The sequence below is a fragment of the Cupressus sempervirens genome, chromosome 2 (assembly GCF_028749045.1).
Source record: "Cupressus sempervirens isolate cs-2001-9-10 chromosome 2, ASM2874904v1, whole genome shotgun sequence".
In the NCBI taxonomy this organism is placed as follows: domain Eukaryota; kingdom Viridiplantae; phylum Streptophyta; class Pinopsida; order Cupressales; family Cupressaceae; genus Cupressus; species Cupressus sempervirens.
Window position 1 is genome coordinate 568,011,175 of NC_143119.1, and position 18,636 is coordinate 568,029,810.

The following is an 18,636-nucleotide window of genomic DNA, read 5'->3' on the forward strand; positions in this document are numbered from 1 at the left end:
TATCTTTTAACCAAGGGCTCTGTCTCATTGGCACGTTCTATCATTACATTTTTATCCTGCCCGGATGACAAGAAGGAAAGAGATGGTTGCACGGGTGCATTGCTCGATGTCCCTAATTTCATCAAGGGTCCACTCTCCACCCTAAGTTTTTGCCGATTGGTAGAGCCTTGGGATTGAGAGGGGGGCCGGCGAAAGGTTTGGTTGCCGCATAATTTATTCACTAGTGCGTTCTCAGTGCGTGCTCGCCTCTTCACTGTCTCATCCTACAGAAGTGCATGGCACTGTCGTGACAGCCTTTGTGGTCCGGGGCCAGTAGAAGCGTAGAGTATTACTGATAATTTTTGTATGGATGCAGAAACTATCCATGCCCTGTCCTGCCCTGTGCGATCCGAACGGCTGCAGCTCATGGGTTCTGCGAGAGATACTCTTCTTTAGCTCCCCCCTAAAGAGAGCGTTTGATGTTTGCATTGTGTGGACAAAAAGCCCAAGGCGTCTCATCTCTCTTCAAATGCGAAATTCTGGGAGGGCTTGTCGAAGTATGGCCGTTTGTACGGGGTGCACCAAAAAGCGTGAAGGGGGCATATGCCTGGGAAATGGATGTCTCTGAGTGTCCTTACTCGGTCGCATGCGCTCCTGCTCCTGCTCCTGCTCCTGGTTCTCAGGCTCCTGTGAACTAGAGCGCTCATCTTTGCAATGCTCCGACAAGTGCAGGCCCAACGTGTCTGTCTAGGGGAAGAAATCGCACGAATGCTTTTTGCCGAGATGTGGGTGCTCGCGGGTGGGTTTCCCTCGTCGTGCAGTTCTTTGTTATGTGCATGTGCATGAGATTGAAGCTTGGCCGACAATGCTAGTGTGAGTATTCACCTGTAGGAACTTTTCTATACCTGCACTAGCAGATCACATGTCATGGGGAACGGTTAGCGAGGCTGTGCTGGGAAAGGATAAATTTGCCAGAGGTTAGACATGTTTGTGTATGCGAGCAGGCTCTCATCACCTATAAATGTGCGGAGGGGGTGTTATACACGATGCCCTTGAGCGGCCTTATAATTGAGGTGGTCACGTGCACAGTGATGGCCCCACCAATCGCATAACCAGCCATGTTTTCGACTCGCACGGCCCTTCACCCTTCAGCATGGTGGTCTCTGTTGGCACTTTGGCAACCAGCTCTTCGTCGTGGGAAAACTTTTATTGCGATTGAGAAGGATTTTGTCTATGCAGGTGCACCTCAATAGGCGTATAGGAGGCATGTGCCTGGGAAATGGATGTCTCTGAGTGGCCTTACAATTGAGGTGGCTACATGCACAGTGCATCTCGTATAGACTTGAGGCTTCTTTCTGAGTCATGGCGACAGCGAGTTCGAGGGTAAAGGGTTCCGTACGGGATGTTCTTCCTAGGTGCCTATGAACCGAGGTTCCCTGTTTGGCCCTCTCCGGTTGACGATGGGACACTTTCCTCTTGTGTGAAATCTTTGAGCATTGCGAGTCCTGCATGTGTTGTGAACGTCATTCTTATTGCTTGTGCAGCAGATTATGTTTGGATGCATGACGGAGCGAATGCAAATTTCAGTTTCCCATCGCGGTGGGCATCCCTTGGCTGTAGCAGGCCTTGGGGGTCCCCCTCGTTGTTAGAAGCTACCTGGTCGATCCTTCCAGTAGTCATATGCTTGTCTCAAAGATTAAGCCATGCATGTCTAAGTATGAACTATTTCAGACTGTGAAACTGCGAATGGCTCATTAAATCAGTTATAGTTTCTTTGATGGTACTTTGCTACTCGAATAACTGTAGTAATTCTAGAGCTAATACGTGCACCAAATCCTGACTCTTGGAAGGGATGCATTTATTAGATAAAAGGCCAGCGCGGGCTCGCCCGCTATTCCAGTGATTCATGATAACTCGACGAATCGCACGGCCTTTGTGCTGGCGACACTTCATTCAAATTTCTGCCCTATCAACTTTCGATGGTAGGATAGAGGCCTACCATGGTGGTGATGGGTGACAGAGAATTAGGGTTCAATTCTGGAGAGGGAGCCTGAGAAACGGCTACCACATCCGAGGAAGGCAGCAGGTGCAAAAATTACCCAATCCTGACACGAGGAGGTAGTGACAATAAATAACAATACTGGGCTCATCGAGTCTAGTAATTGGAATGAGTACAATCTAAATCCCTTAATGAGGATCCATTGGAGGGCAATTCTGGTGCCAGCAGCCATGGTAATTCTAGCTCCAATAGCGTATATTTAAGTTGTTGAAGTTAAAAAGCTCGTAGTTGGACCTTGGGTCATCACGGTCGGTCCGCCTTTTGGGTGTGCACTAGCCCTCATGTCCCTTCTGCCAGCGGTGTGTTCCTGGCCTTAATTGGCTGGGTCATGGTTCCGGTGCCGTTACTTTGAAAAAATTAGAGTGCTCAAAGCAAGCCTACGCTCTGAATACATTAGCATGGAATAACACGATAGGAGTCTGGTCCTGTTCTGTTGGCCTTCGAGATCGGAGTAATGATTAATAGGGACTGTCGGGGGCATTCGTATTTCATTGTCAGAGGTGAAATTCTTGGATTTATGTTAGACGAACCACTGCGAAAGCATTTGCCAAGGATGTTTTCATTAATCAAGAATGAAAGTTGGGGGCTCGAAGATGATCAGATACCGTCCTAGTCTCAACCATAAACGATGCCGACCAGGGATCGGCGGATGTTGCTCTAAGGACTCCACCAACACCTTCTGAGAAATCAGAGTGTTTGGGTTCTGGGGGGAGTATGGTCATAAGGCTGAAACTTAAAGGAATTGATGGAAGGGCACCACCAGGAGTGGAGCCTGCGGCTTAATTTGACTCAACATGGGGAAACTTACAAGGTCCAGACATAGTAAGGATTGACAGATTGAGAGCTCTTTCTTGATTCTATGGGTGGTGGTGCATGGCCGTTCTTAGTTGGTGGAGTGATTTGTCTGGTTAATTCCATTAACGAATGAGACCTCAGCCTGCTAACCGAGCCATGCTGGCCAAGCCGATCTAGGCGAGCCATGCTAGTCGAGCCGTTCTGGGTGAGCTCCAAAAATGGTGTCGTGGATGGCTGTTTGGTCACATTTTTCATTGAATTGGATTTTTAAGGGAGTTGTCCATGCTATTGCAGATTTCTAATGCAGAGCGAGCCTCGCACTAATAGCTTATATAGGAGAGGTTGTTGCCGTGAGCCTCTCCCATGCCCCTTTCATTGATTCAACATTAGTGTCTAGGCAGATCGCATTGTTGGGTTTTCAAATGGTGTATGCTGATGTTGAATCAATGAAAGGGGCATGAAGCAATCTCGGTGCTTTTCCTTGGCTCTCCTTTAGATCATATTTTCCGTTGACTCAATTTTGGAAAAGGTGAGGCAGCGGTTGCCGATCCATGGCATGTCTTTTTGGTGATTTTAAAACTTGATCTAAACGTGAACCCTTGTCTAGCACTCCAGCGTTGCTTGGTATAATGGATATTTGCAATGGGTGCTCGGCGCTCTAGCAATTTGTCATGGTGTACTTATCATGGCTACATGGGAGCTTTAATATCGAAAGCTCTCAGAAAAAAATGGTGGGTGAGCCATGCTGGCTGACTCGATCTGGCTTAGCCATTTTCATCAACCCGATCTGGCTCTTCTTTCTCACTCCATTGGCAAAAATTTGGGAGTTGTTCGACAGCGGTTGTCGTTCCAATATGTCATTGCGATGATCTAGAGAGCGATGCTAAGGGCAGGAGCTTGCATCTAGCATTTGGGGATGCTTGTGCAAACGAGCAGTGGAGCTTCTCTTATCAGAACCTCTCCGCGGCCTTTGAATATAGACCCAGTGCCGACGATATCGATGGATACGAGCCTTGGATTCTAAATTTGTTCAGCTAATATTGGTTTTTGTGAGAGAAGGGTATGAAAGCACTTTCTGATTGCTACACAAGAGCTCCCTAAGATCGCCTCTGTGCCAACTCGATCAGCACAACATTGGGAATGGTTCGACAGCGGTTGTCGTTCCAATGTGTCATCGGGATGTCTTGGAATGCGTCCTTTCAAGGGTGAGCTCGCATCTAGCACTTGGATTGTGCGTCGTCACAAGTGAATGGGGAGATCTCTCTGTGAACGGTGGCATGGCGATTGCAAGAGAAAATTAACTTAGTAGTTGTAGCATTGGCCTCGAGCCATTGTGATGGCCTTGCAATTTCTCTATAATTGCAACCTATGTTTGTGCAGTAGCAGAGTTTGCATGTAAGATTGGCCTTTGTTCTTGACAGTTCTGAGTACTCCCACCAAGTCACCAAGTCACCATGCTGGCCGACCCGATCTGGCCGACCCAATTTGGGCGAGCCATGCTGGCTGAGCCATTCTAGGTGAGCCATGCTGGCCGAGCCATTCTGGGCGAGCTCCAAAAACGGTGTTGTGGATGGCTATTTGGTCACATTTTTCATTGAATTGGATTTTTAAGGAAGTTGCCCGTGCTATCACAGATTTCTAAAGCAGAGTGAACCTCGCACTAATAGCTTATATCTGAGAGGTTGTTTTCGTGAGCCTCTCCCATGCCTCTTTCATTGATTCAACATTCGTGTCTAGGCGGATCGGATTGTTGGGTTTTCAAACGGTGTATGCTGATGTTGAATCAATGAAAGGGGCATGAAGCAATCTCAGTGCTTTTCCTCGGCTCTCCTTTAGATCATGTTTTTTGATGACTCAATTTTGGAAAAGGTGAGGCAGTGGTTGCTGATCCATGGCGTGTCTTTTTGGTGATTTTAAAACTTGATCTACACATGAGCCCTTGTCTAGCACTCCGGCATTGCTTGTTATAATGGCAATTTGCTATGGGTGCCTGGCGCTCTAGCAATTTGTCATGGTGTACTTATCGTGGCTACATGGGAGCTTTAATATCAAAAGCTCTCGGCAAAAAATGGTGGCCGAGCCATGCTGGCCAACCCGATCTGACTTAGCCATTTTCATCGACCCGATCTGGCTCTTGTTTGTCACTCCATCAACACAAATTCAAGAGTTGTTCGACAGCAGTTTTCATTCCAATGTGTCATTGCGGTGATTTGGAGAGTGATGCTAAGGGCGGGAGCTTGCGTCTAGCATTTGGGGATGTTTGTGCAAGCGAGCAGTGGAGCTTCTCTTATCGGAACCTCTCCATGGCCTTTGAATATAGACCCAGTGCCAACAATATCAACCCATTAGAATCGGTGCTGGTGTTTGAGAAAGACACGTTATTCAGATTTGGAATATTGGCACCAGCATCGTTTCTATTGGGAGGGCCGTGAAGCCATCCCAATTTTGCTATGCGAGGGATCTCTCCCCAGAGTTGTTCTCTTTGCGACAACTTCTTTGGCAAAAAAAGTTTTAGAATGGTTCGGCAGCGGTTGTCGTTCCAATGGTGCCGTTGTGGTGGTTGCTTGGGCAATGATCTGAAGGGCGAGCCATCATCTAGCAGTTGGGCTACGCATCACGGGTGACAAGGGAGCCTTTGTAATCAAAAGCTCCCCATGACCATTCAATGAGAACAGCCATTTCTTGTGTGAGCAAGGATGAATGCAGCCTCGGATTCCAAATGAAATCAATTACATTGGATCTATATATAAGAGCGGAATGAAGCAGCAACCCGTTTGCTATGCACAGCTCCACAAAGTTGCTCATCTTTCTCAATCGGCACAAATTTTAGGGTTGTTCGATAGCGGTTGTCATTCCAATGTGTCATTGCGGCGATCTAGAGAGCGATGCTAAGGGTGGGAGCTTGTGTCTAGCATTTGGGATGTTTATGCGAGCGAGCAGGGGAGCTTCTCTTATCGGAACCTCTCCGTGGCCTTTGAATATATAGACCTAGTGCCGACGATATCGATGGATACGAGCCTTGGATTCTAAATTTGTTCATAGCTAACATTGGTTTTTGTGAGAGATGGGTACGAAAGCACATCCCAATTGCTATGCGGGAGCTCCCTAAGGTCGCCTCTGTGCCAACTCGATTGGCACAACATTGGGAATGGTTCGATAGTGGTTGTCATTCCAATGTGTCATCTGGGGATGTCTTGGAAAGTGGCCTTTCAAGGGCAACCTTGTGTCTAGCACTTGGATTGTGCATCACGTCACAAGTGAATGGGGAGATCTCTCTGTGAATGGCAGCATGGTGATTGCAAGGGAAAATTGACTTAGTCAAAGCATTGGCCTCAGGCCACTATGATGGCCTTGCAATTTCTCTTTAGTTGCAACCTATGTTTGCGCAGTAGTAGAGTTTGCAAGTAAGATGGGCCTTGTTCTTCAGAGTTCCAGGAGATGACCTCCGAAACTTTTGGATTGGGCCCCTTCAAGGTGAAATTCATCCAGTTCATCGGATGAGCTCGATGACCATTTCAATCCCTTGGCTCCATGAATTTACATCTCCTAACCGATGACAATCTTTGGCTCCTTAGACGACCTCATAAAAAATTGGGTCGTGGATGGCTGTTTGGTCTGAATTTTCAACGATTTGGATTTTTAAGGTGGATGTCGATGTGCTTGCTAATTTCTAATGCAGAGCGATCCTCGCACTAATAGCTTATATAGGAGAGGTTGTTGCCGCAAGCCTCTCCCATGCCCCTCTCACTGATTCAATGCCAGTGTCAAGGCAGATGGAAATGTCAGATTTTGAAACGGTGGACGCCGACATTGAATCAATTGGAGGGGCATGAAGCCCACCCTCGAGGTGCTATTCCTCAACTCTCCTTTAGATCATGTTTTCTTGTCACTTTGTTGGCACAATTTTGAAAAAAGGTTTGGCAGCGGTTGCCAGCCCTCACCGCATCTACTTGGTGATTTTAAAACTTGATCTAAAACGGGAGCCCTTGTCTAGCACCTCCATCCGGTGTTGCTTAGGTATTGCATGAATTTTTGCTATCGGCATGAATCTCCCAACGAATGCCTACACTTGGACCCTTTCTTAGATCACCTTCTTTGATCCCTTGACTGACGCAATTACAGAAGAGACTTGGCAGCGGTTGCCATTCTACAGCGCATCTGTTCTACGATTTTGAAGTTGATCTTAATGGCGAGCCCTTGTCTCTAGCCATGAGGTGGGTGCTTGGCACTCAAGAAAATATTTTTTGTATGCCTATCGCGGCTACAATGGGAGGGTTTGATAACAAAAGCTCTCGATGACCCTCCCCAATAGAATCAGTGTTGGTGTTTGAGAAAGACACATTATTCGAATTTCGAATATTGGCACCAGCATCGTTTCTATTGGAAGGGCCGTGAAGCCATCCCAATTTTTCTATGCGAGTGCTCTCTCCCCAAAGTGGTTCTCTTCACAACAACTTCTTTGGCGCAAAATTTTTGGAATGGTTCGACAGCGGTTGTTGTTCCAATGGTGCCATTGTGCTGGTTGCCTGGGCAGTGATATGAAGGGTGAGCCATCGTCTAGCAGTTGGGCTGCGCATCACGAGTGACAAGGGAGCCTTTGTAATTGGAAGCTCCCCGTGGCCATTCAATGAGAAGAGCCATTTCTTGTGTGAGCAAGGATGAATGCAGCCTCAGATTCCTAATGAAATCAAAGACATCGGATCTATATATAAGAGCAGAATGATTCAGCACAACCCATTTTCTATGAGCGGCTCCCGAAAGTTGCTCTTCTTTCTCACTCGATCGGCACAAATTCGGGAGTTGTTCGATAGCGATTATCATTCTAATGTGTCATTGCGGTGATCTGGAGAGCGATGCTAAGGGTAGGATCTTGTGTCTAGCATTTTGGATGTTTGTGTGGACGAGCAGGGGAGCTTCTCTTATCGGAACCTCTCCATGGCCTTTGAATATATAAACCCAGTGCCAATGATATCGATGGATATGAGCCTTGGATTCTAAATTTGTTCATAGCTAACATTGGTTTTAGTGAGAGATGGGTACGAAAGCACATCCTGATTGCTACGTGGGAGATCCCTAAGGTCACCTCTGTACCAACTCGATTGGCACAACATTAGGAATGGTTCCACAGCGGTTGTCGTTCTAATGTGTCATCAGGGGATGTCTTGGAAAGTGGTCTTGCTTTCAAGGGTGAGCTCGTGTCTAGCACTTGGATTGTGCATCACGTCACAAGTGAATGGGGAGATCTCTCTGTGAACGGTGGCATGGTGATTGCAAGAGAAAATTGACTTAGTCGAAGACATGACCTCAGACCACTGTGATGGCCTTGCAATTTCTCTTTAATTGCAACCTATGTTTGCGCAGTAGCAGAGTTTACAAGTAAGATGGGCCTTGTTCTTGAGAGTTCCAGGAGATGACCTCCAAAACTTTTGGATTGGGCCCCTTCAAGGTGAAATTCATCCAATTGATCGGATGAGCTCGATGACCATTTCAGTCCCTTGGCTCCATGAATTCACATCTCCTAACCGATGACAATCTTTGGCTCCTTAGATGACCTCATAAAAAATTGGGTCGTGGATGGCTGTTTGGTCAGAATTTTAAACGATTTGGATTTTTAAGGCAAATTTTGGTGTGTTCACTAATTTCTAATGCAAAGTGAGCCTCGCACTAATAGCTTGTATAGGAGAGGTTGTTGCCACAAGCCTCTCTCGTGCCCCTCTCATTGATTCAATGCTGGTGTCAAGGCGGATGGAAATGTCAGATTTTGAAACGGTGGATGCTGACGTTGAATCAATTGGAGGGGCATGAAGCCCACCCTCAAGGTGCTATTCCTCAACTCTCCTTTAGATCATGTTTTCTTGTCACTCAGCCAGCACAATTTCGGAAAATGGTTTGGCAGCGGTTGCTAGGCCTCACCACGTCTACTTGGTGATTTTAAAACTTGATCTAAAACGGGAGCCCTCGTCTAGCACCTCCGTTCGGTGTTGCTCGGGTATTGCATGAATTTTTGCTATCAGCGCGAATCCCCCAACGAATGCCTACACTTGGACCCTCTCTTAGATCACCTTCTTCGATCACTCGACCGAAGCAATTATGGAAGGGACTTGGTAGCGGTTGCCATTCTACAGCGCGTCTATTCTGCGATTTTGAAGTTGATCTTAATGGAGAGCCCTTGTCTCTAGCCATGAGGTCGGTGCTTTGCACTCTAGCAAATATTTTTTGCATGTCTATCGTGGCTACAATGGGAGGCTTTGATAACAAACACTCTCGGTGACCCTCCCAAATAGAATCGGTGCTGGTGTTCGAGAAAGATACGTTATTTGGATAAGGAATATTGGCACCAGCATCATTTCTATTGGAAGGGCCGTGAAGCCATCCTGATTTTTCTATGCGAGTGCTCTCTCCCCAGAGTGGTTCTCTTTGCAACAACTTCTTTGGGGAAAAATTTTTAGAATGGTTTGGCAGCGGTTGTCGTTCCAATGGTGCCATTGTGGTGGTTTCCTTGGCAGCGATCTGAAGGGCGAGCCGTCGTCTAGCAGTTGGGCTGCGCATCACGAGTGACAAGGGAGCCTTTGTTATTGGAAGCTCCCTATGGCCATTCGATCAAAAGAGCCATTGCTCGTGTGGGCAAGGATGAATGCACCCTAGATTCCAAATGAAATCGGAGACATCGGATCTGTATATAAGAGCAGAATGAAGGAGCAGCCCGTTTGCTATGCGCCTCTCCCCAAAGCTGCTCTTCTCTCTCACTCCATTGCCACAATTTTGGGAGTTGTTCGACAGTGGTTATCATTCCAATGTGTTATTGTGGTGATTTGGAGAGCGATGCTAAGGGCGGGAGCTTGTGTCTAGAATTTGGGATGTTTGTGCGAGAGAGCAGGGGGGGCTTCTCTTCTCGGAACCTCTCTGTGGCCTTTGTATATAGACCTAGTGCTGACGATATCGATGGATGTGATCCCTTGGATTTGAAATTTGTTCACAGCTAACATTGGTCTTTGTGAGAGATGGGTACGAAAGCACATCCTGATTGCTACGCAGGAGCTCCCCAAGGTCGCCTCTGTGCCAACTCGACCGGCACAACATTGGGAATGGTTCGACAGCGATTGTCATTCTAATGTGTCATCGGGGGATGCCTTGGAAAGTGGCCTTTCAAGGATGAGCTCGTGTCTAGCACTTGGATTGTGTGTCACGTCACAAGTGAATGGGGAGATCTCTCTGTGAACGGTGGCATGGTGATTGCAAGAGAAAATTGACTTAGTCAGAGCATTGGCCTCGGGCCATTGTGACGGCCTTGCAATTTCTCTTTAATTGCAACCTATGTTTGCACAGTAGCAAAGTTTTCATGTAAGATGGGCCTTGTTCTTGAGAGTTCTAGGAGGTGACCTCCGAAACTTTTGGATTAGGCCCCTTCAAGGTGAAATTCATCCAATTGATTGGATGAAGCTCGATGTGCTTGTATCTATTCTGAGACAGTAATGATGGTCATTAATCTGTGGCGGTGAGTATATCCCATTCGGTAATCGCAATGGCAGAGCTAGTGGGAAGTACTTGTCACTTTGTTTTGTTGGATATACCCTATATGTAGGTGTCTGCACGGCTTGCAACACACTGCACATTTGGTGTTCGATTCTAAGATGTGCTTGTTGCTGAGTGTGCATGGAGTTGTATGTTTTAGCCAAGGGCTCTGTCTCATTGGCATGTTCTATCATTGCATTTTTATCCTACCTGGATGGCAAGAAGGAAAGAGATGGTTGCACGGGTGCATTTCTCAACGTCCCTAATTTCATCAAGGGTCCACTCTCCACCCTAAGTTTTTGCCGATTGGTAGAGCCTTGGGATTGAGAGGGGGGCCAGCGAAAGGTTTGGTTGCCGCATAATTTATTCGCTAGTGCATTCTCAGTGTGTGCTCGCCTCTTCACTATCTCATCCTACAAAAGTGCATGGCACTGTCGTGACAACCTTTGTGGTTCAGGCCAGTAGAAGCGTAGAGTATTACCAATAATTTTTGTTTGGATGCGGAAACTCTCCATGCCCTGTCCTGCCCTGTGCGATCTGAATGGCTGCGGCTCATGGGTTTTGCGGGAGATAACTCTTCTTCAGCTCCCCCCTAAAGAGAGCGTTCAGTGTTTGCATTGTGTGGACAAAAAGCCCAAGGTGTTTCATCTCTCTTCAGATGCAAAATTCTGGGAGGCCTTTTCGAAGTATGGCCATTTGTACGGGGTCCACCAAAAATTGTGTAGGGGGCATATGCCTGGGAAATGGATGTCTCTGAGTGTCCTTACTCGGTCACATGTGCGGTGTACATCTTTGCATTATGACTCCGCTGCGAGCATTTGTGATTCTAGCATTTTGGGGGAATGAGTTTCGTACGAGATGTTCTCAGGCTCCTGCGAACCAGAGCGCTCATCTTTGCAATGCTCCAACAAGTGCAGGCCCAACATGTCTGTCTAGGGGAAGAAATCGCACGAATGCTTTTTGCCGAGATGTGGGTGCTCGCGGGTGGGTTCCCTCGTGGTGCAGTTCTTTGTTATGTGCATGTGCATGAGATTGAAGCTTGTCTGACAACGCTAGTGTGAGTGTTCACCCATAGGAACTTTTCTATACCTGCGCTGGCAGATCACATGTCACGGGGAATGGTTAGCGAGGCTATGCTAGGAAAGGAGAAATTTTCCAGAGGTTAGACATGTCCGTGTATGCGGGCAGGCTCTCATCACCTATAAATGTGTAGAGGGGGTGTTATACATGATGCCCTTGAGCAGCCTTATAATTGAGGTGGTCGCGTGTATAGTGATGCCCCCGCCAATCGCATAACCAGCCATGTTTTCGACTCACACAACCCTTCACCCTTCAGCACGGCGGTCTCCATTGGCACTTCGGCAACCAGCTCTTCATCGTGGGAAAACATTTTTTGCAATCAAGAAGGATTTTGTTTGTGTAGGTGCACCTCAACAGGTGTGTAGGAGGCATATTCCTGGGAAATGGATATCTCTGAGTGGCCTTACAATTGATGTGGCTATGTGTGCGGTGCATCTCATATAGACTCAAGGCTTCTTTTCGAGTAGTGGTGATAGCGAGTTTGAGGGTAAAGGGTTCTGTATGGGATGTTCTTCCCAGGTGCCTGTGAACTGAGGCTCCCTATTTGGCCCTCTCTGGTCGACGATGGGACACTTTCCTCTTGTGTGAAATCTTTGAGCGTTGCGAGTCCTGCATGTGCTGTGAACGTCATTCTTGTTGCTTGTGTGGCAGATTATGTTTGGATGCATGACGGAGCGAATGAAAATTTTGGTTTCCCATCGCGGCGGGCATCCCTTGGCTATAGTAGGTCTTGGGGGTCCCCTCATTGTTAGAAGCTACCTGGTCGATCCTGCAAGTAGTCATATGCTTGTCTCAAAGATTAAGCCATGCATGTCTAAGTTTAAACTATTTCGGACTGTGAAACTTCGGATGGCTCATTAAATCAGTTATAGTTTCTTTGATGGTACTTTTCTACTCAGATAACCATAGTAATTCTAGAGCTAATACATGCACCAAATCCTGACTCTCAAAAGGGATGCATTTATTAGATAAAAGGTCGGCACGGGCTCGCCCGCTATTCCAGTGATTCATGATAACTCGACGAATCGCACGGCCTACCATGGTGCTGACAGGTGATGGAGAATTAGGGTTTGATTCTGGAGAGGGAGCCTGAGAAATGGCTACCACATCCAAGGAAGGTAGCAGGCACGCAAATTACCCAATCCTGACATGGGGAGGTAGTGACAATAAATAACAATACTGGGCTCATCGAGTCTGGTAATTGGAATGAGTAAAATCTAAATCCCTTAACGAGGATCCATTGGAGGGCAAGTCTAGTGCCAGCAGCTGTGGTAATTCCAACTCCAATAGCGTATATTTAAGTTGTTGCAGTTAAAAAGCTCGTAGTTGGACCTTGGGTCATCACGGTCGGTCCACCTTCTGGGTGTGCACTGGCCCTCACGTCCCTTCTGCCAGTGGCGTGTTCCTGGCCTTAATTGGCTGGGTCACGGTTCCGGTGCCATTACTTTGAAAAAATTAGAGTGCTTAAAGCAAGCCTATGCCCTGAATACATTAGCATGGAATAACGCGATAGGAGTCTGGTCCTATTTCGTTGGCCTTTGGGATCAGAGTAATGATTAATAGGGACTGTCGAGGGCATTCGTATTTCATTATCAGAGGTGAAATTCTTGGATTTATGGAAGATGAACCACTGTGAAAGAATTTGCCAAGAATGTTTTCATTAATCAAGAACGAAAGTTGGGGGCTCAAAGACGATTAGATACCGTCCTAGTCTCAACCATAAATGATGTCGACCATGGATCAGTGGATGTTTCTCTAAGGACTCTGCCAGCACCATCTGAGAAATCAGAGTGTTTGGGTTCCAGGGGGAGTATGGTCGTAAGGCTGAAACTTAAAGGAATTGACGGAAGGCCACCACCAGGAGTGGAGCCTGCGGCTTAATTTGACTCAACATGGGGAAACTTACCAGGTCTAGACATAGTAAGGATTGACAGATTGAGAGCTCTTTCTTGATTTTATGGGTGGTGGTGCATGGCCATTCTTAGTTGGTGGAGCGATTTGTCTGGTTAATTCCGTTAACGAATGAGACCTCAGCCTGGTAACTAGCTACACGGAGGTTCCCCTTTGCGGCCAGCTTCTTAGAGGGAAAATGGCCTCCTAGGCCATGGAAGTTTGAGGGAATAACAGGTTTGTGATGCCCTTAGATGTTCTAGGCCGCACGCATGCTACACTAATGCAACCAAGGTGTTTCTCTCCCTGGCCCGAAAGGTTTGGGAAATCTTGCCAAATTGCATCGTGATGGGGATAGACCATTGCAATTATTGATCTTCAACAAGGAATTCCTAGTAAGCGTGAGTCATCAGCTCGCGTTGACTATGTCCCTACCCTTTGTACATACTGCCCGTCGCTCCTACCAATTGAATGATCCGGTGAAGTGTTCAGATCGCGGTGACGACGGCAGTTCCTGTCGGCGATGTCATGAGAAGTTCACTGAACCTTATCATTTAGAAGAAAGAGAAGTCATAACAAGGTTACCGTAGGTGAACCTACGGTAGGATCATTGTCAGTTTGAGACCCTGAATTGTGTAGGGGATGGAGCTGGCCTCCTCCTCGCCCTTGAAATCTCGGCAACGTGCGAACACTCAGCCCTGAAAATGATGTGCTGGACGGCCAAGCTACGGGTCCAGCACCGTCAAGGTTGAGGGTCACATCGAATGCCCGTGATCGAAAGCATGGATTCCCCATAGGGCGAAGAAGAGAATCGGATGCAATTTGGATTAGGATCGGTGCCTTTGAACGACATTCACATCAGAGTGAGAGGTCTCTCCTTGGTTGCAGTTCAGAGGGGGTCTGGGCCTCATCCCCCGCTGAGATTTCATGGTCCGATCGCGTGCGCGGTGCTGTGCTAGGGATCCGTCATTTCAACGGAGGCAAGTCAGGACTGCCTACCGCAACCCCCCATTGCCTTGCCCAGGTGTGTTGACTCATCGCTTGGAGTGTTCTATGTTTAGGATGGGTGCACTCACATGATTTGTGAGGTAGGGGCCCCATTCGCTGACACGGCTCTCCCATGCGTCGCCTCCCACCTTTGTGAGGTGATGGGGCGGGGACACACCACAGCGTTCCTCATCGCACCCATTGGGTGCTCGAGGTTTGGGATGTTTCAAAACCCAACACACGGGTGCATTGCGCACCTAAGAAATCCAAAGAATGAAGTGTGAGCTAGAAATTTGCGCGCTTGGGTCGTCGAAAGACAAAAGAAAAAAAAAATCATGACTCTTGACAACGGATATCTCAGCTCTCGCCATGATGAAGAATGTAGCGAAATGCGATACTTAGTGTGAATTGCAAAATCTCGTGAATCATCAAGTCTTTGAATGCAAGTTGTGCCCAAGGCCTCGGCCAAGGGCATGTCTGCTTGGGCGTCGCACTACAAAAATTTTCCCTCCCTAGCGAGGAGCGGAGATGGCCATCCATGTCTGCAAGTGGCACGCGGTCGGCTGAAATGAGCACAAGGTCCGTCCATCTGTCGCGATGAGCGGTGGCTCGAAAAGGCTGGCATTGGTTTGCTCCGATCGAATGATTCCTCGCGAGGAACTTTATTCTGGGCTCTACGGCCCACCACAGTACGGGCATTGTTGCATCTCTACCACATCCCCAAGTTAGGCATGAGTACCTGCTGAGTTTAAGCATATCAATAAGTGGAGGAAAAGAAACTTACTAGGATTCCCCTAGTAATGGTGAGCAAACCAAGAAGAGCCCAGCATGAAAATTGATGGCGGCGCCTGTTGAATTATAGTCTGTAGAAGCATCCTCAGCGATGGACTAGGCCCAAGTCCCCTGGAAAGGGGCGCCAGAGAGGGTGAGAGCCCCATCGCGCTTGGACCCTTTCACACCACAAGGCACTGTCGACGAGTCAGGTTGTTTGGGAATGCAGCCCTAATAGAGTGGTAAATTCTATCTAGGCTAAATACGGGCAAGAGACCAATAGTGAACAAGTACCATGAGGGAAAGATGAAAAGGACTTTGAAAAGAGAGTTAAAGAGTGCTTGAAATTGGCGGGAGGGAAGTGGATGGAGGCTGGTGATGTGCCCCGATTGGATGCAGAATGGTGTGAGCCGGTCTGCCACTCGGTTCGGGGGACGTGCCAGTGCAGGCTGTCGCGGTGGCACAAGCGCAACCTTTTGGTCACACAAATACTTTCATCACGACGATCGAGGAGCAAAGCACGTGCCTTTACGGTGGGCTCTCGGGCACCTGTGCACTCATGGCACTGGCAAGCAAGCTTTCCATCCGACCCATCTTGAAACATGGACCAAGGAGTCTACATTGTGTGCGAGTTGGTGGGTTGGGAAAAATCGCGAGGCGCAAGGAAGCTGACTGGGGAGATCCCCTCTCAGGGGGTGCACTGTTGACCGACCCTGATCTTCTGTGAAGGGTTCAAGTGTGAGCACACTTGTTGGGACTCGAAAGATGGTGAACTATGCCTGAGCAGGGTGAAGCTAGAGGAAACTCTTGTGGAGGCCCGCAGTGATACTGACGTGCAAATCGTTCATCTGACTTGGGTATAGGGGCGTAAGACTAATCGAACCGTCTAGTAGTTGGTTTCCTCTGAAGTTTCCCTCAGGATAGCTGGAGCTCACGTGCAAATTTTATCGGGTAAAGCAAATGATTAGAGGCATCGGGGGCGTAATGCCCTTGACCTATTCTCAAACTTTAAATAGGTAAGTCGGCACGGCTGCTCTATTGAGCCGCGCCATGGAATCGCGAGCTCCAAGTGGGCCATTTTTGGTAAGCAGAACTGGCGATGCGAGATGAACCAAAAGCTGAGTTACGATGCCAAATTGCACACTAACCTAGATCCCACAAAGGGTGTTGGTTGATTAAGACAATAGGACAGTGGTCATGGAAGTTGAAATCTGCTAAGGAATGTGTAACAACTCACCTACCGAATCAACTAGCCCTGAAAATGGATGGCGCTAAAGTGTGCAACCTATACTCGACCATCGGGGCAAGTGCCAGGCTCCGATGAGTAGGAGGACATAGGGGTTGTTGCAAAACCTTGGGCATGAGCCTAGGTGGACCAGCCCCTGATGCAGATCTTGGTGGTAGTAGCAAATATTCAAATGAGAACTTTGAAGACTGAAGTGGGGAAAGGTTCCATGTGAATAGCACTTGGACATGGGTTAGTCGATTGTAAGAGATGGGGAAACACTATTTCAAGGGTGCACTTTGCACGATCATCGAAAGGGAATTGGGTTAATATTCTCGAACCAGGACGTGGCAGCGGACGGCAATGTTAGGAAATCTAGAGTCGTCGGCGGGTGCCCTGAGAAGAGTTATCTTTTCTTTTTAAGAGCCTGCCCACCCTGAAATCGGTTCAATCGGAGATAGGGTCCAGCGGCTGGAAGAGCACCACACATTCTATAGTATCTAGTGCACCTTCGGTGACCCTTGAAAATCTAGAGGACCAAGTACCGTTCACGTCGGGTCATACTCATAACTGCATCAGGTCTCCAAGGTGAACAGCCTCTGGTCAATAGAACAATGTAGGTAAGGGAAGTCGGTAAAATGGATCCGTAACCTCAAGAAACAGATTGTCTCTGAGGGCTGGGCCTAGGGGTCTACGCCCCAAACTCATGGGCTATTGGCAGCCTGCCCGAGCTCCTCCCACGGCGAGGGCAGGCCATCGCGTGTTGATCGGGTGACGGACGTAGGACGCCCCCTTCGGAGGGCTTTCCCTAGGCGGCGAATAGTCAACTCAGAACTAGTACAGGCAAGGGGAATCTGATTGTTTAATTAAAACAAAGCATTGCGATGGTCCCTGCGGATGCTGACACAATGTGATTTCTACCCAGTGCTCTGAATGTCAAAGTGAAGAAATTCAACCAAGCGCGAGTAAACGGCAGGAGTAACTATGACTCTCTTAAGGTAGCCAAATGCCTTGTCATCTAATTAGTGACATGCATGAATGGATTAATGAGATTCCCACTGTCCCTATCTACTATCTAGCAAAACCACAGCCAAGGGAACGGGCTTGGCGGAATCAGCGGGGAAAGAAGACCCTGTTGAGCTTGACTCTAGTCTGACTTTGTGAAATGACTTGAGAGGTGTAGAATAAGTGGGAGCTTTCAGGCGCAAGTGAAATACCACTACTTTTAACGTTATTTTACTTATTCCATGAGGTGAAGATGGGGCAATGCCCCTATTTTTGGCCTTAAGGTGTGTCTAGGCACGCTGATCTAGGCAGAAGACATTGTCAGGTTGGGAGTTTGGTTGCGGTGGTACATCTATTAAAAGATAACGCAGGTGTCCTAAGATGAGCTCAACGAGAACAAAAATCTCATGTGGAACAAAAGGGTAAAAGCTTGTTTGATTTTGATTTTTAGTACTAATACAAACCATGAAAGCGTGGCCTATCAATCCTTAAGACTTTCAGAATTTGAAGCTAGAGGTGTCAGAAAAGTTACCACAGGGATAACTGGCTTGTGGCAGCCAAGCGTTCATAGCGACGTTGCTTTTTGATCCTTCAATGTTGGCTCTTCCTATCATTGTGAATCAGAATTCACCAAGTGTTGGATTGTTCACCCACCAGTAGGGAACGTGAGCTAGGTTTAGACCATCGTGAGACAGGTTAGTTTTACCCTACTGATGATCCGCGCCGTGATAGTAATTCAACTTAGTACGAGAGGAACCATTGATTCACACATTTGGTCATCGCGCTTGGTTGAAAAGCTAGTGGCATGAAGCTACCGTGTGTCGAATTATGACTGAATGCCTCTAAGTTAGAATCCATGCTAGATGCAGCGCATATCTCTCTTTGGCTACATCGCAAGCCACAGTAGGGGTGCTCTTGCACTCCCAAGGGCCCGTGTCATTGGCAATCTCTGATCGGCGCACTAGCCCATTGGAGCAACCTTAGATATTAATTTCAAGCGGTTGGTGAAAAGAATCTTTTGCAGATGACTTAAATAAGCGATGGGGTATTGTAAGTGGCAGAGTGGCCTTGCTGCCACGATCCACTGAGATTCAGCCCTCTGTCGCCTCGATTCGTAAAACCTTTTTTGACTCTGAGGCGGGTGGGGTTTGTAATTTGCGTGAGGGCAAGAAAATCTCCCAAGTGCCAAATTCTAGGTGGGGGTGGGGTTTGCAAGGTTTTTTCTTGCGAGCTCGTAACAATCTCTCAGGTGCCAAATTCTCGGCAGGTGGGGTTTGCAATTTGTGTGAGTGCGGAAAAATCTTCCAAGTGCCAAATTTCGAGCTGGTGGGGT

General features: G+C 47.7%; 2 non-coding genes and 2 pseudogenes across 2 annotated transcripts; all 4 read left to right on the forward strand.

Annotated features, from left to right (window-relative positions):
* The first annotated feature begins 1,635 nt into the window (after positions 1 to 1,635).
* On the forward strand, positions 1,636 to 2,744 carry LOC149574604 (18S ribosomal RNA; annotated as a pseudogene).
* A 9,437-nt stretch (positions 2,745 to 12,181) lies between these two features.
* LOC149574605 (18S ribosomal RNA) lies at positions 12,182 to 13,928 on the forward strand (annotated as a pseudogene).
* Positions 13,929 to 14,639: 711 nt separating this feature from the next.
* On the forward strand, positions 14,640 to 14,793 carry LOC149574606 (5.8S ribosomal RNA). Its single transcript, XR_016361256.1, has one exon. It is a non-coding gene; the product is annotated as a 5.8S ribosomal RNA (ribosomal RNA).
* Positions 14,794 to 15,017: 224 nt separating this feature from the next.
* LOC149574607 (25S ribosomal RNA) lies at positions 15,018 to 18,419 on the forward strand. Its single transcript, XR_016361030.1, has one exon. It is a non-coding gene; the product is annotated as a 25S ribosomal RNA (ribosomal RNA).
* The last annotated feature ends 217 nt before the right edge of the window (positions 18,420 to 18,636 follow it).